General features: G+C 41.4%; 2 long non-coding RNA genes across 14 annotated transcripts in view; one reads left to right on the plus strand and one right to left on the minus strand.

Annotated features, from left to right (window-relative positions):
- Nucleotides 1–3,757, plus strand: part of LOC116667685 — a 44,521-nt gene extending 40,764 nt beyond the window's left edge. For all 12 annotated transcript variants that reach the window (XR_004324666.1, XR_004324656.1, XR_004324655.1 and 9 more), the window contains one exon: nt 482–3,757. This is a non-coding gene — a long non-coding RNA (uncharacterized LOC116667685). The remainder of the gene's footprint in view (nt 1–481) is intronic.
- The window catches only part of LOC116667686, a 136,363-nt gene that overhangs the window by 53,073 nt on the left and 63,511 nt on the right, over nt 1–19,779 (minus strand). The gene's annotated exons all lie outside the window — the stretch shown is intronic.

Below are 19,779 nucleotides of genomic sequence, written 5' to 3' on the forward strand. Positions count from 1 at the left end.
CAAGGCATGTAAGGCCCTGCTGGACACTGCAAAAGCTTGGGCTTACAGCCTGAGTGAGTGGGAAGTCTTTCCACAATTTTAAGCAGAGTAGCATGATCTGACTTATATTTCAAAATGGTTACTCTGTCTAAGACTGAGCACTGGCCCCAGGATCTACTCCCTCTTTCTTGCATAACAGTGGAAAACACACATTTCTAGCAGGCCACATGGCATCCCAGAATAAAGAGTATACTTCTTAGCTTGCCCTGCAGATAGGTAGAGCCACATGACTAAGCCTGTGGGTGATATGCAAAAGGGTGGTACAGTGCTTCAAAAAATCGTGGTGGGGGCTGGGTAAAGCTTAGTGGTAGAGTGTGTGCTTAGCATGCATGAGGTCCTGGGTTCAATCCTCAGTACCTTCATTAAAATTTTTTTTAATTAAAATTAAAAATCATGCCTTTGACCCTTTTCTTTTTAACTCTGTCCTTCATTCTCTGCCTAGAATGCAGATGTGACGGTTGGAGCTCTAGATGCTACACTGGACTGTGAGGCCAAGGGCCACCCCTCTGGATGGCATAGTGGTGAGCTGAAGAAGCTTAAGTTCCCAAGGACTTCACAGAACAGATTCATACCTGCCCATACAGATAATCTCCAGACATTTATTTAGTGTCTCTGTTTCTAGCAGTTGAGCCTAGTCCTAAACGGTATAATCGTGTGGATAATAAACTATAAGAGGAACAAGGGCAAATACAAGGATAATCTCTTTTCATGAGTGAAAACCCAGAGACTTGAAGAAGTTAAGTGAAGGAGATAAGGATTGTGGTTAAAAGCACTGGCTTTCAAAGTCAACAAACCCACCTGTATTTCAATCGTGCCTCCAAAACTTTCTAGCCTGGTAACCCTGGGCACATTCCTCAGCCCCTTTAAGCCTTGATTTCCTCATCTGTAGTAGGGGGATGATAATGATACCTACCTCCCACTATTATAGTGAGGATTACATGAAATAAGTTATGTGAAAAGATTTACCAGGGCTGGGCACGGAGTTGGACTCCCCAGCTGCGGGTGCTCTGTCTCCCCTCTTCTCTCTACCTTGCCGCACCTCCCACGCATGCCCAGGAAATCGATCCTTCCAAGATTAGTGCACATCACACACAATTAAGGGCAAGTGCTCTTGTTAGTAAGGGAGGAAGAGAAGGAGAGAGAGAGGAGAAAAAGAAGCCTTAGCACAGGGATGTGATGGACTTTCAGGTTGTCAGAAGCTCTGGATTCATAGGAGGAAACGTCAGCAGTGGCCCCGGAGGCGCTGAGAGATCTAAGGGAAGGCGGCCAGCAGTTCAGCCCTCAGCCTGGGGCCTGGGGATGCTCGCAGGGCTCCGAGCTGTTCCCGACCTGACCCCCTTCTCTTCTGTCCCCTTCTCTCTCTCGTTCGCCTCTTCTCCTTCCTCTTCCAAAATCCAAATAGGAATAGTGGGAAGCTTGCTATATCATCTGATTCTCCGGCTGTTTTTCCTCAGAGTGACTGAATTTTTCACTGGCCCAGCAGGATGTTTGGAGACCGTGTGGAGAGCAATCTCTGTGTGTTTTTTCATCTGCGTACTAGGCTTTGGAATGCAAAGAAGCAATTACATCTTTCCTTTCTGGTAGCAGATTCTCTTCCTAATTATGTTTTGCTCAGGCTAATATGAAAATGAATTGGCTTCCTGTGACAACAATACGTGTAATAATAACAGGAAATGGCCCAGAATCACAAAATAATAAAAATAGAGCTGGAGGGGAAGCAACACAACTCTTGAGAACATTTTGCTGCTATGCTTTTCCATCCCTTCCCAACCCATTTTATCTGTCTATCCAACTACTCGCAGATTCAGAAAACTATTAATTAATTCAGAGAACTGTTTATAACCAGTGAAACTAACACAGGGCCTAAAAAATTCAACTTTTCTCCTTATATTAGAAATTTCTGAAACACCAACTACCAAAAATTAGAAAAAGACAGGCGTGTCAGTTTCTGTATAAAGACTTAGCCTGTATTATGCCTAATACAACTCTTTGTAAAACAGACTGAGTGGCAATAGTATGCTTCCATTAATCATAGTCTACACTGAAAGCTCTGATAAGTCCTGTAGAAAAGCAACCTGGCTGCATTTGTCTAACCTAGTAAGGCACCAATTTATCTGACCATGGAAACTTCTTTTCCTTCTTTCATTGACTACTTATGAATTTTTGAATTAGCATTACAGAATATAAATTTTTCAAGGTTTTGGTTCTCAAGGGAATGCTCTACTTGTGTTCTGAATGCAGCCTCCTATGCATTTAGCCTTTAATTCTGTTAACTGATTATTTAGGCCTCCAAGAAGAGGCTAGTCTCTTAACAACAGTAGCTTCTGTTCATCAATATACTTAATTCAACCTGAAATTTGGCAGGTAAAATGTCTTTGCCTTTGCAAGCTGATAACCATCATCTTGACCTTACCTGATCAGGTATACATTCAGAAGGAGGGAAAGGGGATATCTAAGCTCCAAAGCACTTTCTTTCCTTCTCTCCCTGCACAGGGAGTTCTTGGTCTCAACTCTACCACAGGATGGAAACTCAGGCCAGTTCACTTCACACACAGAGAGAGGTGAAAACCAATGGCGATCTCTTCACTTACCTCCATCTGGGGAATGGAGGTTCCATTGTAAATCCAAGGACTCACTGAGTGAATGGGTGGGTGATGAGTCTATCCCGTGTGTGTATTAAATGAGGTGACAGAAGACAAGGCCTAGGTCAGAGTTCAGGGAAAGCCAGTCTGAGCATGCTCACTTGGCCCAGGCTGATCCAGTAGACTTGGTATACACCAAGCCACAATTACTAAGCATGTTTCATCAATGACAATTCCCAAAAGGGGTCACGCACAGTACCAAAGCCCAGCTAAGCCCAAGAGGGGTCAGCCCGTGGACACAAAGGCTTTTTATTAGGTGAGACATCTGTTCCGATCTCTGTTGCCAATTAGGTCGTCATTAGACTCAGGCAACACTTACTGATAGCGGAGATGCCATTGAGAGGAGACATTAACACCTTTACCGCTGACCGTAAATCAGGGGCCACTCCGGCTGTCTGAGGGCATCTGCAGAAACACCTCCCTCTGGCTTTTCCAGCTGGGGGTTCCCTCTGTCCCTCTACTCCCGGAATAATGCACAGCTGGAGTGGCTGTCTAAATACCCACGTGCTGCGGGAGCAGTGAGAGCTTCCTGGGCAAAGGTGATGAGCTCCGTGGAAAGTATTACACCAAAATGTCCATGCTTTTTTCTTTCTAAAATAATACACACATAGAGTAGAAAATCTAGGGAACTACAGACAGTCAAAGGGAAGGGAAGGGAATAGAGATCACTCAGAATGTCATACTCTTAATGTAGCTCTTTCTAGCCTTTTTCTCTGCACTTTCTTTTTATTTCTACAGAGTTGAAAATTATGCTGTTCCTATTAAAAAAAAAAAGTATAAAAGCATCTGTTTCATTCCAGTCTGGCCACACTGTCCCCCTTGAGATTCTCCAAACACTGCAGGTACGTTTGTACCTCATGGCCTTTAAACTTGCTCTTCTCTCTTCATGGAATGTTCTTCCTCCACCTACTCTGATGACAAGCTCCCTCACCTTCAGTTCACTGCCCAAATGTCACCTCCTCCAAGAAGACTTCCTGACCACACAAGCTGAAATCATTGCTCCCTGCTGCCATTCTTCTGTTCCCTTACTCTGCTTTATTCCCCGTCCATGCGCTACAATACGTGGTATCGTATTACAGAGTTGTCTGTTCATTATGGGTTCTCCTCACTGCAATTTAAGCTCCAAGAAGACATATGTTCTGTTTCAGTCACTACTGAATTCCCACAACCTGGAACAATGCCTGGCCCATAATAGGTACACAATACATATTTGTTAGATGAGTGAATAAATATTTCTTGGAAATTTGCATTTTTTCCCTTTAACAATATTGTACAGAGCCTTCCGGGTCACTAAGGCTCCCTCGGCATACCAAATTTTAAGACTACATCACATTCCACACTATGGCTCTATTATAATGGGTTTAGCCAGCTCCCCATGGGTGAACATTTAGGTTAAGTGGTCTCCTCCCCATACCGCGCCCCACCCCAATCATTTTTAAACATATGCAGGGCACTGGGAATATTTAAATGATTTATCTATGCTGGGAAAATTTGACCTGGAAAACTTATTTGGAGGTTTGAACTGGAGAAACAGTCATTAGCAAGCCCTTGACCAAATAAGGAATTTAAATTCCTCTGATAGAAAAGGTGGCGGTGAGGACACCTGCCTTCCCAGCCAGATGGGTCACATCAGCCTTGGAGGTCGGTGACGTGATGGTCACCTCATGTGTGGCTATACACAAGTACTTAGGGCTCGCAGAAAAGAACAAAGTACATGGAATATGGAGATGTCATGGGCTGAACTGTGTCCCCTCTCCCCCAAAAATTCGTATGTTGAAGCCCTAACCTTCGGCACCTTGGAATGTGGCAATATTTGGAGACAAGGCCTTTAAAGAGGTAATTTAAGAGACTGCTGGGTGGGCCCTAATCCAAGCTGACGAGTGTCCTTAGAAGAAGAGGAAATTTGGACACGAAAAGAAACACCAGCGATGTGCAAGGAGGGAAGACCGTGTGAGGATGCAGTGAAAAGGTGCTCAAACCTGCCAACAGCTTGACCTTGAACTTCCAGCCTCTAAGCTGTGAGAAAATAAAATAAATTTCTATCAGTTAAGTCACCCATTCTGCAGTATTTTGTTATGGCAACCCTAGAAATTAACACAATAGATGAGTGCAATGATGTTACAGTGCCCTTGCAAAGGCATTTGGGGCTTTCTAAGTATACTTTTTATTGCATAGCAAAGGTCAAAATTTTCTGTGTAAACAGAAGTCATTAGATGCATATGAATCAACAGTTAAACAACTCCTTTACATGCAATTTTTCCTTGAGAGCGTCATCTTAAAAAAATTAAACAGCAAAAATTAATGGATAGGTCCCAGAGAAGTTGGCGTGAATTTCAAAAGACTGGTCATTTCTGTGCTCTTCAAGGGAATATTTCATTTCCCTTATTCTGTATCCACCTATTTAGTCCTCAATTAATTAATTTGATACTTAGCAAGTACTTGGTATGGGCCAGTTCCTGGGGATATGACAGTGAGTGAGCCAGACGCCTCCCTGCAATCACTGGAATCTATTGGGGGGAAGAGTTATGGTAACAAGCAAGTACAGCAGGACACCCCCTACTGACAGAGGAAGGCTTCGTCTCCTAAGTCAGAGGTAGGCAGACTTCTTCTGTAACGGGTCAGAAAGTAAATGGCTTTAGCTTTGAGGGTCACGTGGTCTCTATCTCAACTACTCAACCTGCAGAATGAAAGCAGCCATGGACATTATGTAAACAGTGAGCAGAGCTGTGTTCCAATAAAATTTTATTTATAAAAAGAGGATGCAGACCAGATTTGACCCAGGGGCCCTAGTTTTCCCACTCCTGCCCTACATTCTACACTGGATGACAGCTTGAGCACTTTTTCAGGTCAACATAGAACATCTATGCATAAATGTGAGGGGTGTCCAGTAAAGTGTGGCTAGATCTTTGAGCTTTGCAGTGTATGCAGGAGAACAAATGATTCTGTATGATCTATCTTGGATCCCTAAATACACAGAACATGAGATCACATATCTCAGATGGCTCTGCTCAAAATACAAGGTCTTATGACCTGGTTCCTCCCTTCCCCCATCTCTTTAGAAAATGGGGCACCACCCTTTCATACAATTCAAGCTAGCCATTTCTGGCAGCTGGACCTAACATTTGTGGATGTGCCCTCCATTAGAGCTTATTCATGCTTCCTATCCAAGTTTCCAGAGCCTTCACTCTCAAAACAGTGCTTCTCAGAAACCATGGTTTGTGGCCTAAACTGCATGTACCACACCCTGAGGTAAAATGTCCAGGCCACATGAAAACATGGGTGTGCCCATTTCCAGAAATGTCTATAGAGAGTTGACCCACCTGTGTACAGATGTGGCACAAGGGCTTCCATCTTGTAATTACAGGCTCTCTGAAACCCTGACGTTCTGGTATAAAACAGAACAAAGTTCAGAATCACAGGGAGCTGGGTTATAATCACGAGTGCACTTGTGAACACCATTCCACATAAAAACGATGCCAAACTAGGAGCAAGGACAAGGTGTAAAACACAGAGGACGAGTGGCTCTTTGTGACCGAGGATGTCACCCACACAGTCAACAGTTATCCTCTGCTGGCTATGAGCCAAGCACTGTTCTCAATGCTGAATGAGAAACAGAAACACTGCATTCATGGAGAAAAACTTCCCAGTAGAGGAGACATTTGGGTTGGGGGTGGCCTCTATTTTGCACAACTCCAGCTGCTGCTATCCATAGCACAGTCTATGTTGATGGCACCCCGTGGAGGGGTGAGGTGGAGTATTACATGTTGACTGTGACTTGAGTCTTGATGGACCAGGATTTTAGTAGGTACAGAAGAGGAAAGAGGGCAGTCCAGGTAGAGGGAAAGGATATGTGTAAGGTATCAAGAATCATTTATTTAGTGCCTACTGCTTTTACACGACCCTAAGGGGATAGAGGTAAATTCTTGTGACCTGCATTATAAAACCGTATTACTCCTTCAGTCATAGCATTAAAAAAATAGTTACTGAGCAATTACCACGATCCCAGCTCTGCTACTAAAACATGGGGATATAGCCATGAATACATCAGAAATGGTGCCCAACCTCATGTAATTCACAATCCAAAGTCACACTGAATAATTATAAGAATAAAGAGCATTTCAAAAATAGAGTTCTGGGTCTTAGGAGCCCTTATAACTGGGAGAACAGACATAGTTTGGGTAGTTAAGAGACACTTGTGATGGGAGAAACGTGACTGTCCTCTTGCTAATCCTGGATATTCAGTCTCAACGGGAATGAGCTTGGGTGGAAGAGGGGGAGGAGTTCCCCTCAGTGCTCATTCTGTGGACAGAGGACCTTATTTCTCTAAATGACAGTGTGGGCATCAGTGTAAGAATGACTGTATACTGAGGGAGGTGCCAACTGGGTGCATGAGGCTGGGCCCAGCTGGGGGCTAAGGCTGTCATGGGGAGAGAGGTAAGGTCTATACTGTCCAGGAGCTTACTTCATGGGGAGAAAGACCAGTAAACTGGTAACTACAATACAGTGATCAGGACTGAAAGTTGGTTTGGGGAGCTCCTGGGAAAGACATTCAACCGGGTGTTGACTGGTTCAGGAAAAATTTTCCAGAAGCAATGACTCCCTTCTGACATGTGACAGGTAAGTGGGATTTAATGACAAAGGTGTAGTAAGAGAAAAGTAGGAAAAGGATGACCCCAGCCAGAGACGAGAGAGGGGGTGTGACGGAAGAATCAAATCTGAGAAGAGGAGGGCTGAGGCTGGAAGCCGGGGGGAAGGTTGGGGCTGGTCTGGGGAGAACCTTAAATACCATGGGTGGCAGTTTTCATCCAATCAGGATCATGTGGTTCAACAGGGGAAACAGAGACTATAAACTGGTAACTGATGTCCCACGTCAGAAAACTGTAAATGAACTATCACTTCCTCTTCTCAACACACGCCCAAGAAGGAAAAGCAGCTCTTTCTACAAATAACTACTTTTTGATTTTAATTTTCTATACAGCCTACTATACACAACAACAAAAACACTACCACCACACCTCATGCTGAGTTTAGAGCCTATTTTCCACCTAAAACCAGATTCCAGATTCAGGACTGGGCAGAGTGGCTAGATGTTCCTCAAGCCAAGCCTCAAGAAATTTCATCCAACATTCCCAATTGCAATGAAACCCCAAATCTAAAAAAGGCAATTTGTGCAGTGCCCATTATGGTTTTATTATGGAAGTTTCTGTACAGCTGCGGTGAAGTCCTCCCAGTGCTCATGAAGTGATGAGTCACAGAAAATGAGGGCATGTCCATTACTCCAAAAGGCTGACCATATGATGTATTTATATGTGATACTGCAGACCCTTCAGAGGAAACATGTATTAAATATAGACATACCTGTATATATTTGTATATAGAAGGTTTTGTGGACTAGTGAAGAACTTCTCATTGTGTATGTTCTAAAGGCTTAAAAGAAAACAGAAATTAACTCTATTTTGCCCCTTTGTAATACTTGCTGTAATTAAAATAGGAATCTAGTGATTTTTAAAAATGTGATCAGAGACTTCAGCAAGTAGCTTGTTTCCCTTCTCTAGAACCAAAGGATGAGGGAAAGTAAAGGAGAAAGTAAAAGGTTGAGAGTAGAGGGAATAAATCATAAAATGCCTATGGTTAGAACCATTAAAATTTCTGTAGGACATTCTGCTGTTTGAAAGATGACTTTTTTGTCCCTAGTTGATATTTATTTTTAAATTCTGTATTGAAGTATATAGTAAGTTTACAATGCTGTGTCAATTTCTGGTGTACAGCATAATAGTTCAGTCATATATTACTTTTCATATTCTTTTTCAGTACGGGTTACTACAAGATATTGAAAGATGACTTCTGACAGCTCTTTCTGGCACTTTGGCTCCTCCTCTAGCCTCCTGATGGCTCTTCTCAGTCTCCTTATCTTGCTCTCACTCCCTAGGTGTGGCACAGCCTAAAGTTCCAGCATCTTCTTATCATTCAGAATCTTCCCTTCTGTATGCTGTCAGATGCAGGGAGGCGTCAGCCACCAAATATGAATCTCCAGCTTGTGAACACCAATTCCATATTTTCAGCTGCCTATTTATTGTAACTGAGTTATTCTTCCCCATCTTCTGAGACTTCCTCCCAGTTAGGAGTAATCCATCCACATCCTTTGCCAGGTAGCTATGCAGGACATCCCGTTAGAGCAGGTAGAGCACATTGCCTCCCTGCCACCCCCTACTTTGATGGTAGGCTTTGCAGCGTGACTTGATTCGGCCAGTGGAATGTTAGTGATCATGAAACAAGGAGCAGTTCTAAATGAGCCTGTATGATTCAGCTTGGCCTCCTGTGCCTCTGCCATCACTACGAGAAGAGTACACCTCAAGTGGCTACTTGTCCCAGAATGGGACATCCGGAGCATACGTGAACCTGACTAGCAGCCTGAGGCCAGGTGGGTCTGGAGGGAGGGATCACACAGGTATCTGAGACAATTCTCGGGGGTGATGGATTTGTCCATTATCTTGATGGTGATAACGGTTTCACAGATATATTCATATGTCCAAACATCAATTTTACAGTTTAAATATCTGCAGTTTACTGTATGTCAATTATCCTGCAATGATTGTTGAAAAATATATCTTGGTTTTTAAATGATCAACTATTACAAAAAATTTCAAAATTAATAATAAGGTTTTGTCCTATTAACGAGAGATTCATTTGCCATTTTTCCTCAGCTGTGAGAGGTTTCACATTTGATTGGTTTCTTTTTATTATTTTACTTATAAAATTAGAATATTCTAAATACATTTTTATACCTATTGACTTGAAGAGTTACCCATGATATATTTTTGAGGAATAAAAAACAAGTTGCAAAGTAAAGCATCTGGTAAAATGTCATCCTTTTGTTAATAAAAAGAATGAGAAGGAAAAGAATGTATGTGTGTTTATTCATATATTAGTCACATGTTGTATTACATGGTTGAGCACAGAGGAAGGTGGTTGGGGCTGGCAGCAAGCATTTAGTCATTTTGGCTATCAAGTTAATAAGGATATCTTGGAAATTGCCTTTTTCAACTTGGGAGATATTTATTGGTCAGTGAATTCCTAAGGCACCCATTTTGATGCCGTCTGTTTTCGAAAGTATTTCTTCATGGTATGTTGGACCACTTGGATGTGGTTTTAAAATATAACCAGTAATATATCATCAATGATTATCTTCAGTCAGTGAAGAAAATCATCAAGCACTTGGGAATGAATCAAACTCCCAGCAATGAAAATGTTTGGACCAGCTTGATTTTCTTAAGTAATCCTAGTATCTTGTTTAATCCTTGATATTAAAAGTCGTGGCATTTTGGAACTGATATAAAGTTTATGTGGTTGAGCTAGTCCAGTTGAGCAAGCCACTCGAAATGATATTTTTACACGGGTATTTTAGTGTCATGGAAAAATGTAGGTTTTTCCTCATCCTTCATTTGAAAAAAAAAAATTATTTGAGAGTACATTCCCCCTCAAGAGCCAGCATACTCAAGTGCCAGAAAGCAGAATGTTAACTGCTCAGTTAATTAACAAAGAATCAGAAAAGACATGTACTCATTAGACACGGTTTGCTAGGACTTGGAATTTCCACCATTTCTTCCAACCCTGACTCAAGAACGGCTGGTAGAGCATCAGGGCTACCTTGCTGTACAACTTTGGTGGGGATACTGCCATTGTCTTCCTCCAGCACAACGGCAATGTTTTCCTGGAGTCATTTCTGCCAGTGCTCTTTGAATCAAGCAGTGTGTGAGCCAGCACTGGGTGCGAGCTCTTTTATTTGCATAGTAATGCCATCATTGCTGATTCCAGCCACCTTCTGCAGCCTGCACATGAATCACAAAATAACTGTTAACTGCATGGAAAACGTCTTCTCCTGTGGCAGGGACTTAAGCAATTAAATAGAACAAGATGTCGTCCTGCACTTTCCCCTCATATGTGTCGTGCAGAAAGTTAAGAGCTGATTTATACTCTGAATTTCAATAGAGTCAGCCGACAAGAAAACAATAGCAACTTCTCTCCATTGTGTACTACCACAAATAAGAAATCCAGACACGTCACTGGATGGAGGATTCTTGCCAAAGCCTCATTCTGATTTCTGGGGCACATTTTTTATTAACCTAAGACCAGTCTTAGAATGGTCTTGGCCACCATGGAACTAAGATGTTTTGCATCCAGGGGTATGAATTTGGATGACACTTCAAGAGTTTTGGTCTCTTCGCTGCCTTAACTAATTCACCAATTTTGTATTGGAAAGCATTATTTTGTCCTTGTTCTGGTAACACTCAAGTGGTTACACCACTAGGCTTTGTTTAAAACTTAAATTGTTATTGACTTTATGTTCCTAATTCTACAGAATTTCAAAATAGGTAATAAACTGCGTTTTAGAGAGCAATATAAACTTTCATATATTCACTCATTCATTCATGCATTTATTCATTCATTTTGAAGGCCAGGATTCTTTAGATGTAATTTGCTCATAGTAAAATGTACCCTCAGATATTCATTTTGATTCCTCCTGTGCAAACATTTTGGGGGATAGGCTGTCAAAAACATATCACATTAGCACACATATCACATAATCATTTTGTCCCAACATGTACCTATTCACATACACACTTGAGTCCTATTCCTTGTTTATAACATTATTTTAAGCTGTAGTTATTACACACCTATTCACCTATTTTCATTGCTAATTTTATGCTCAGCAAATCACTTCCGAGCCACCGATCTCTTTATGAGAACAGCAGATACTAAACCTATAATAATAATGGAAAAGGGGGATTTCAGCAAATGTAAACAGTAATACACAAATGAGGCTAAAACACAGTAGTCAAGTTAAATGAACATTAACAAAAACCATCTTTAAAAATATAATGGCGTCTCTGTGAAAACCACAGTGATTTTTACATTTCAAATTTGTGAAAAAACATGAATAAATTTAGGTCATCATTTTTTTTTTCCCTTGGAAACAATCAAGACACTTCTAACTGCCAGCAAAACAGCGCTTCAAGAAACATGGTCCTGACATGTTTATCCTCGTGTTGAATGAATGAATGAATAAACTGAATTAAATGATTTGGAGAACCAAGTTGCCAGGTAAATTCATGTCATAGCCCCAGTGAATAAACTTAATCTCGGTCTCTATGAAAGGCAAAGAATTTTCTATCCGAATGGGGAAGGCCATTCCAAACTGACGGAAGGGCTAAAATGTACCAGTAGAGAGCTATCAGCAAGGATACAAACGTGAGACATGAGAAACTCCTTATTCCGAGCTTACTATCTAGGGAGGTTTTAAGAAACTCTTCTGCATCATTCTTAAAGGTAGAGTACAACAGTGAAAGAATGATTACTCGGGCAGGAATATATACATCCTTCTTACTTTAAGTGACTGATGAAAATCCCTATGAATTGTCTATGTCAGGCCACAAAATCTAGATAAACTTGCAGGGTCCCTTCAAACCTATAAACATCTGTTTTGTGGACTATCAGGTTTCCTCCATGTTTCTGAGTTTTTCCTTTTAATCTGATTACGGTTTGCGAAACACCGACTTACATTTTTTTATTAGCAACACTCAATGTCTGTGACTATTTCGGAGAGACAATGGCAAATACAGATATTTCTGTCTAATTTCACAATCTAGTACATTCTGTCTCACTTGGAATTTTAATATCGCCGCTCTGCAAGATTCAACCTCAACACAAGTGAGGAGGTTACTTTTGTTCATCCCCAAAAGTCAAGTTTCTTCAGATTGCCCATGAAGCAGCTTCCTAGGTCCTTAGCCATAACTTTAGAAAATTCAGATTGGTATCATTCTGGAACAATGTCAACTGCAACAGTGGAAAACTGGATTCACTACAGCTAAGAAAAATGGAGGCTAGTTTTCTTGACATAACAAGAAGTCCACAGGTAGGTGGTGACTGAGGTTGGTTCAGTGGGTCCACAATGCTGGGGTTGACTTCCCTGTGATTCTTCTGGCTTCAAGGTCACAATGTGGTTGTTGTACAAACAAACATCACATTTAATAGTGGATAAAAGCAGATGGGAAATGGGGGAATGCCAGTTGCACTCTTCCCTTTTTTAAATAAATCAAGAGCTTTCCCAAGTCCGTATTTGCACCCTCTTTCTGTTGACTTCCACTTCTCAACTCCTTGTTTCAAATTGCAGGCAACGCCAAGCCTTGGTGCAAAGGATGTTGGGAAATGAAGTGCTCAGCATTCCATTCTCTTGGGACAGGTGAGAATGGATGCTTGAAGAGTCAAACTACAATGTCTACCATGGTGTCTACCACTATTATACTGTTCTAGGAATAAAAGAAAGGACAGAAAAGGAAAGGAAAGGAAAAGAGAAAGGAAAGAAGAGAAAAGAAAAGATGGGCTGTAGTTTAGTCTCAGCCCTGCCACTTCCTAGCGATGGGAAAGCTAGGACTTTGGGAAACTTTTCTCATCTAAGAAGTAAGGAGAGTAACAATAACTATCCCGTAGAGAAGTTGTGAGAATAAAATACGATTTATGAAAAGAGCTAAGTCCAACACCTGGCACACAGTAATCACTCAAGGTTACTACCACAACCTCACTGTTATTACTACTACTAATAATAACAATGATAATCATTATTATTACTATATGTGAAAATATTTCCACTTAGATAAGGCACTCTATAAACAATCCAATTTATAGAATTTTTATAAATTCCTGTCCTCCTATCTCTCCCCTTTAACCATGTGGTGACAGGATATTACTGCAAACATTTAAAGAATTGTCTACAGCCTTGGGATTTCATTCATTCACTTGATCAATAAAGATTTATTGAACACCTGCTAAGTGCCAGGCACTCTGCTGACTACTGAGGATGGGATGGTGGTGACCATAACATGTGCAAGCTAACTGATGCGCAAAACATGTGCAATCTAGTTGGTGAGACAGACATTAAATAAATAATCATAAACATGAAAGCATAATTAAAACCGTGGTCAATTATAAACTCTTGAGGTTTTCCCCTTTTAAGAACATTAAAGCTTTTAAAAAGTCCAGAAGTTGAGTAATTTTCAGACATCTGTAAAAGTCACTCTGAATTAACTTGAAACTCTTTGCCTGCTTTTGCATTAAGGGCATTTTGAAAATTAATTCCTGTACCTTGTTAGGAATATATTTCTTTGTATGAGAACTATATTTCCTGCAACTGAAAATTGATGTAAGATGTTGGCTGCCCTGGAATGGAACAACCAACTGTATGAAATCATTTTGTGGTTTGATACTTCATTATTAGCCAGAGGAGTCTCCACCCCTCCCCTTCCCCCCAACCTTATGCCACTGCACACAGCAATTAGTTCAAGTAGAAAAGATTATAGCCAGGTGCACTGTTTGAAGTTTGGGGGCTTCTTTTCTGCTTTATTTGTGGTGGGGTGGGAGTGCAGGGGGTGTCAGGAAGGAGAAACCTCTTTTGTTAAGTATTTGCAGTCTGTGGGCATCTGGGTAATTCAACAGGCATCTGTGGAATCTGGGGGCATTGGGACCTTTTGTGTTTAGCCATCAAGCTCTAACCTCAAGGGCGTTTGCTGTGGGATGAAATCGGAGTTGTGAGGCTTATTCACTGATGTGCAAAATGACATGATCCTCTTAAGAGTTAGAATGTGTTTCATTAGATGAAAGGCAAGGACACGGTGGAGCTTAGTGTCTTATAAATGAATCCAAGAGACAGTTATTGGAAATTGAATTATCTTTTTATAAACATATAAGATGTGGCAGATAAAGTCCAAATAAAGGCTGCTTGAACGATGGTTCTTTCACGTCCCTAAAAAGACGATGAACAAATAACTGTACTTTTTCTCTGGGTTTTGTTTTGTTTTGAGAGTTCTCTAGAATTGTTGGTATACAAATGTATATAAGTTTGAAAATTAGAACTGAATTAAAAGAAATATATTGAGAGTGATATTAGAGAGATTTCCCTGGGGTTCTAAAATTTCTCCAGGGGTATTATTTATTCCAGTGGTTCTCCCAAACTCCCCAGGCAGGACAGAGGTTCCCCAAGTATTGAATCCTGAGTACAGAATAAAAAGTGGTCAGCAGCCCCCAACTGGCTCTGCTCAGAGGCTAACCCTGGGAGCGTCAGTCTTCTCACTCATTAAATATTGAAAACAAGACAAAGGGAGTGCTGGCATTTCTCTAAAGCAAAACAGCTGCTATACAGACACCAGGAGAGCAGCAGAACATCCCCTCTGGTTGAGGAGGTATCTTCTCTGGGCTAAAACCTTTATGGACAAGGTCTTCTCGGTTTTTCATCCAACCATAAATATTGATCACATGAAAAAAGCTTAAAAGAAGGTACAAGGGAAAAAGATCTAAAGAAATGTTTAGAAAGTATAAAATTCACGATTTCCAAGTGGGTGGAAAAACATGAATTCATTTAAAACAGAAGCTCTGGAGAAGGTCTGGAGCCAGACAGTCCATGGGTTTCAACCCAACTTTTGCCACCTCGATTTCCTCATCTATAAAGTGGGCACAGTAATACTTAACTCACAGAGATACTGTGAAGGTTAATGGAAACTGTCTCTGTAAAACACCTAATCTCATTAGGAATAGGTTTAGCTGCCTATAACAGAAAATCCAAAGAACACTTTAACTGCACAAGGATTCCTTTCCATATGTAAAAGATGTCAGGCGATAGCTGATTACAGCTAATATCTTGGTCCCATGAAATCATAGGGAGATAGGAGCCCACTATCTTTTGGCTCTGGCATCTTAGAGCCAGACCACATCTTCAAGGTAATCTCATGATCCAAAATGGCCCCACTGCAAGTGTCAGAAATGCAGAAAAGGGCTTTCCTCAAATGCCCATCCACCTTTTAAGAAGTCCCTCTGGCAGTCATTCCCAACATCTTTGTTCCAGATCATTGGCTAGAACTGGATCAAGTAGCCACACCCAAACCCAGGGCAGCTGGGAAATACAGACTTACACTTCATTACTTCAATAAAATAAGGGTACAGTGGGCCAGGAAGGAGAACTTGGGTGTAAGCAGGTAGCTGGCAGTCTTTGCCACCAGATCTGGAACAAGCAAATGGCCAGTTAAGGTCAGCTGTATTGCTGTTGTTGTTAGAGATATGTCAATAAAAACGGGTCCTTAAAATGCACTCCTATTCTTCTGTATAACCAGTAAGACACCACAGTTGATTTCAGACACTCACACTTCAGCACTCATACACAGGTACCTCCAAATGGGCACTGCCCTACCAAAGTGGTTACCAGCAGAGAGTACAGACTAACTGTTTTGGTCCTACTTTAAAAAAATTGTTTCAATTCTTAGAGCTGGCTACGAATCCATTATTAAACAAACATGTATTTACACCTAAGCCCTATGCTTAGTAATGGGGATATAAAAACACAGGTCCCAATTCAGGAGCTCACAGACAAGTGACAGAAGTGGCCAACAGAGAGAGCATCATGGTGCAGTGGGGACAGAGGTGAACACCAGGGGTCCAGGAGCACACGGCACACGGGAGGGACAGCACGGATGACCTATCCTTGGAGGGCAAAGGATGAACTCCAGGGGAAGAGACAGCTGAGCTGATTCTGAAAGACAAGTTGTGCGAATACAGGTGGGAGGGAGGCAGAGCCCCAGAGGTGGAAGAAGCAGTGTCCCCACAGGCAGAGACACCAGAGAGACCCATGTAGTCTCAGGGGAACATCAGTCCAGTGGTTCCATATGACTTTAAAAACCTGCAGCGCACTATCTTACATATCCTCAGTGGAAGAAATTTCCATCCTCTGAGCGCCAGTGTGACTTACTGAAGCAGCCACAGTCACCGCGGAGCTGGGTCAAGTGAACAAACTGGCCAGTGGAGATGGGTGTTTCTATCTTAAGGCAAAAACAGATGGGGGTTGGGGCAAAATAACGAGACATACATTCCTGTGCAATTCACAGCCTGACCTAAAAGATAACTTCCTCCTAAAAGAATAGAAAGGTTTGCACTAATGTAAAAAAGAAATACTTCCACCTTCTCTTCTAAAACTGTTTATTTCTCTGTGGAAAAATTTTTAATGATTCATTAATTTACATATACTGGTCCTTTACAGAAATATGGATTTGCTGAGATTTTTGTACATCCCAGACTTTAAACTATTCAGAAAAGGGGAACCATTTAATATTCCCCTTCTTTTACATCTAATAAGTCTCTGTCTTTAACTCCCTTTCCCTCAATGGTTCTCAAAGGTACCCTCCTTCATCCTGTTTGTCACTGTCATGATCCAAGCCTTCATAACCCCTTACCTAACTCAGCAACTGACTTTCCAACTGTTTTCCCCGTTTTTCTCTTTCCATTTCCATAATGTGTCCAAACACTGCCACCAGAGAGATCTTTCCAAAAGGGAAGTGGAATGGGTTTTCTCCTTTGCTTAAAACCTCCCAAAGTATCCTGAGATCCTTTAGGACCAATAGTTCCATTGAACATCCCAAAGCCTTCCACCGGAAGAAACATGAAGTCCTGCCCATTTTCCCAGCCTCATCTTTCCCCACACCCAACTTTGCATTCATGGTTCCACTAATAGTTGCCTCTCTTGCTCCCAAGGTCAGCATCTGATCCATCCACCAACCTTGTCCCTTGGCCTTCAGCCCATTTCCTGGCTCCATGACTTCTCACCACTCAACTGCTGCTGCCTTCCTCTGAATCACCATCATCTTTAGCCTGAAAGACCTCCATAGCCTCTTCTCTGGTCTTTCAGCTTCCTTTTATTTTTGTCCCATACAGTCCTAGCTTCACAAAGCTGTCATTAAGATCACATAATTTCTCTGATTTCCCATCTTATTTGGAAGCCAAAGTCCTTACATGGGGATGACAGGACTCCACACGCTCTATTCCTTAGTTCTTGCTTTGAGGTTCTCTAACCCATTTCTCTATGGATGGCCAGATTGGTTTCCCTAGTGTGAAGCTTCTCTTCACAAGCTTTGCATGTGCTGTTCCCTCTGCCGGGAATGCTCTTCCTGCCTTTCCCACCAGAATATAAGCATCAAAAGAGCACTGTTCGGGTTCATCTCTGTACCTCTCATATGTAGAACACAGTTGCGCACACGGTAGGCACTCAATAAAGAGTCGAAGAATTAATAAATGAGTTGTGTGTTTTGCGGTTTTTGTTTAATGTCTTCATCCTAGGCGCTGCAGGAAAAGTTGGACCTGGTGAATTTGAATCCCCAACGGCCTTTCACAAGGTAACCTTGGGTAAGTCATCTCTGAGCCCTGTTTCTATATTTGTAAAATGGAGAATCTGTAAAATACTCAGAATTTTTGTGAGGTTAAATAATATGATGTTAGTTTCTTCCTCCAGGAAATCTGAGCTGATGCTAAGGCAGTCAGGTGATCCTTGTGGCGATATGCTGCGGTGTCCTAGAAATGTGACCTCTCTATTAGGCCAGATAGAAACTTCTTTTTCTTTTTATTGAAAGATGGAAACTGTGATCATTAAAGCTATACAGCTGGCTTAAAAACTATGTCTCGTTCTTTAAGATGCACTCTTTTCAAGGAATGCAAAAATTCATTCTTAAATGAAAAATTTTCTTCCAATTTATCCCTACTTTGACACAAAAATACATGAACAACACATTGTTAGGAAAACTACAAATTTTTAATATGTATGTATTAAAATATGATTTTATCTGACCTTTTGCCCTGGGCCCTTGCCTCTCAATGAGGAAGAAGATAGTGCTTTGTTCCTCTGTCAAATGTATTTCACTCACTTCCTCCCTTTGGACTGACACATGCTCAGGAGTTTTTGCAAAGGGTTGAACTACAGCTGCAGTGATCATATGTCCCAGCTTACACCTGTTCCCACTGCAATTATTTATCCTGGGCCTTTCACTCTCAAACATGTCCTGGTTTGGACGATAAATTATGTTGTCACCCTGCTTATAGGCCATGTCTAAAAGCTTGTTTTGACAAGAATAAACTTCTGAGGCCCATTACATTTTTGTCTTATTATCTCACTTAGATCTGACTATAGTCTTGAAATACTCTTTATAACTGCTACTTTGCTTATATTGCAAACTTAAGGGTCTATATTCTTAGCATATGTTCTGCTCCCCACCCTGCATTCTCCCAAATCCTTTCCCTGATACAATTTTTCTGATTACCTTATTATGTACCTGTAGCAACATCAGATAGAAATAAGCCTCATTCAGCCAAATGTGTCTGATTTCTTTCCACTCTGGGTACCCAAATCTGGACTCTCCTAATCCAGTATGGTCCACTGGCCTAGGACATGAACGATGCACAGAGAGATTCTCAGACTTTGAGGAACTGTAGAGAGAGTGACATAGGTAGAAGACATGGCCCCATGTATCAGTTTTAGTATTAATACCTTTATTCCAGTAAGAATACACAAGGTCAGCTTTAGAATGACAGGCACACAGATTGCCCAAACCCAAAATAATGTGTATCAGTGTGTCCCATCTCATCATCTTAAAATCAGAGGGAAAATGGTTACTTTTGAATGTAACACAATTATGCTTTGATGAGAGAGAGATTACAGAGTAGGATGGCAGATGGTGTTCTACTTGAACACAACTCCATTCTATCTACTGAGGCGATGTGCTGAAAGCTGTGAGACTGAGCCTGGGTTCAGTCAGAAAGTGGGGTGTGATTGATTAGTGATGTCTGCCTTGAGCACAGGAAGGGCAAGTGACCTCATTAAGGTCCATGAATTAGCTAACCATGTTCCAGGGCAAGGACTTCAGCAGAGGAATTAATGACATTTCAATGGGTGCTAGATCAAGAGGAACAAATCTTGATTTTATCAATGGCACAGGTATGTCCCCAAAAGAAGAAGGAACTTTCCTAAGGTTCTTCAGCCCGATTAGTTAGTAGCTCCACCATCAGTAGTCAAGGATTTGGTCCATTGGATGTTGATCCATTAAAAGAGCAAAAAAAAAAAAAAAAAGTACAAAGAGAAAGAAAGAGCAGGGAAGGCACAATTCCTCTCCTTCCCAACTTTGCTCCAGGTTATCCCTATATATAAGAAAGCAAAAGCAAAACAAGGCAACACAACAGACAAACAAACAAAAGATGAAAGAAGCTGACTTGTAATGGGCTATACAGATCACCACAT

The sequence above is a fragment of the Camelus ferus genome, chromosome 12, assembly GCF_009834535.1.
Source record: "Camelus ferus isolate YT-003-E chromosome 12, BCGSAC_Cfer_1.0, whole genome shotgun sequence".
NCBI classification, from domain to species: domain Eukaryota; kingdom Metazoa; phylum Chordata; class Mammalia; order Artiodactyla; family Camelidae; genus Camelus; species Camelus ferus.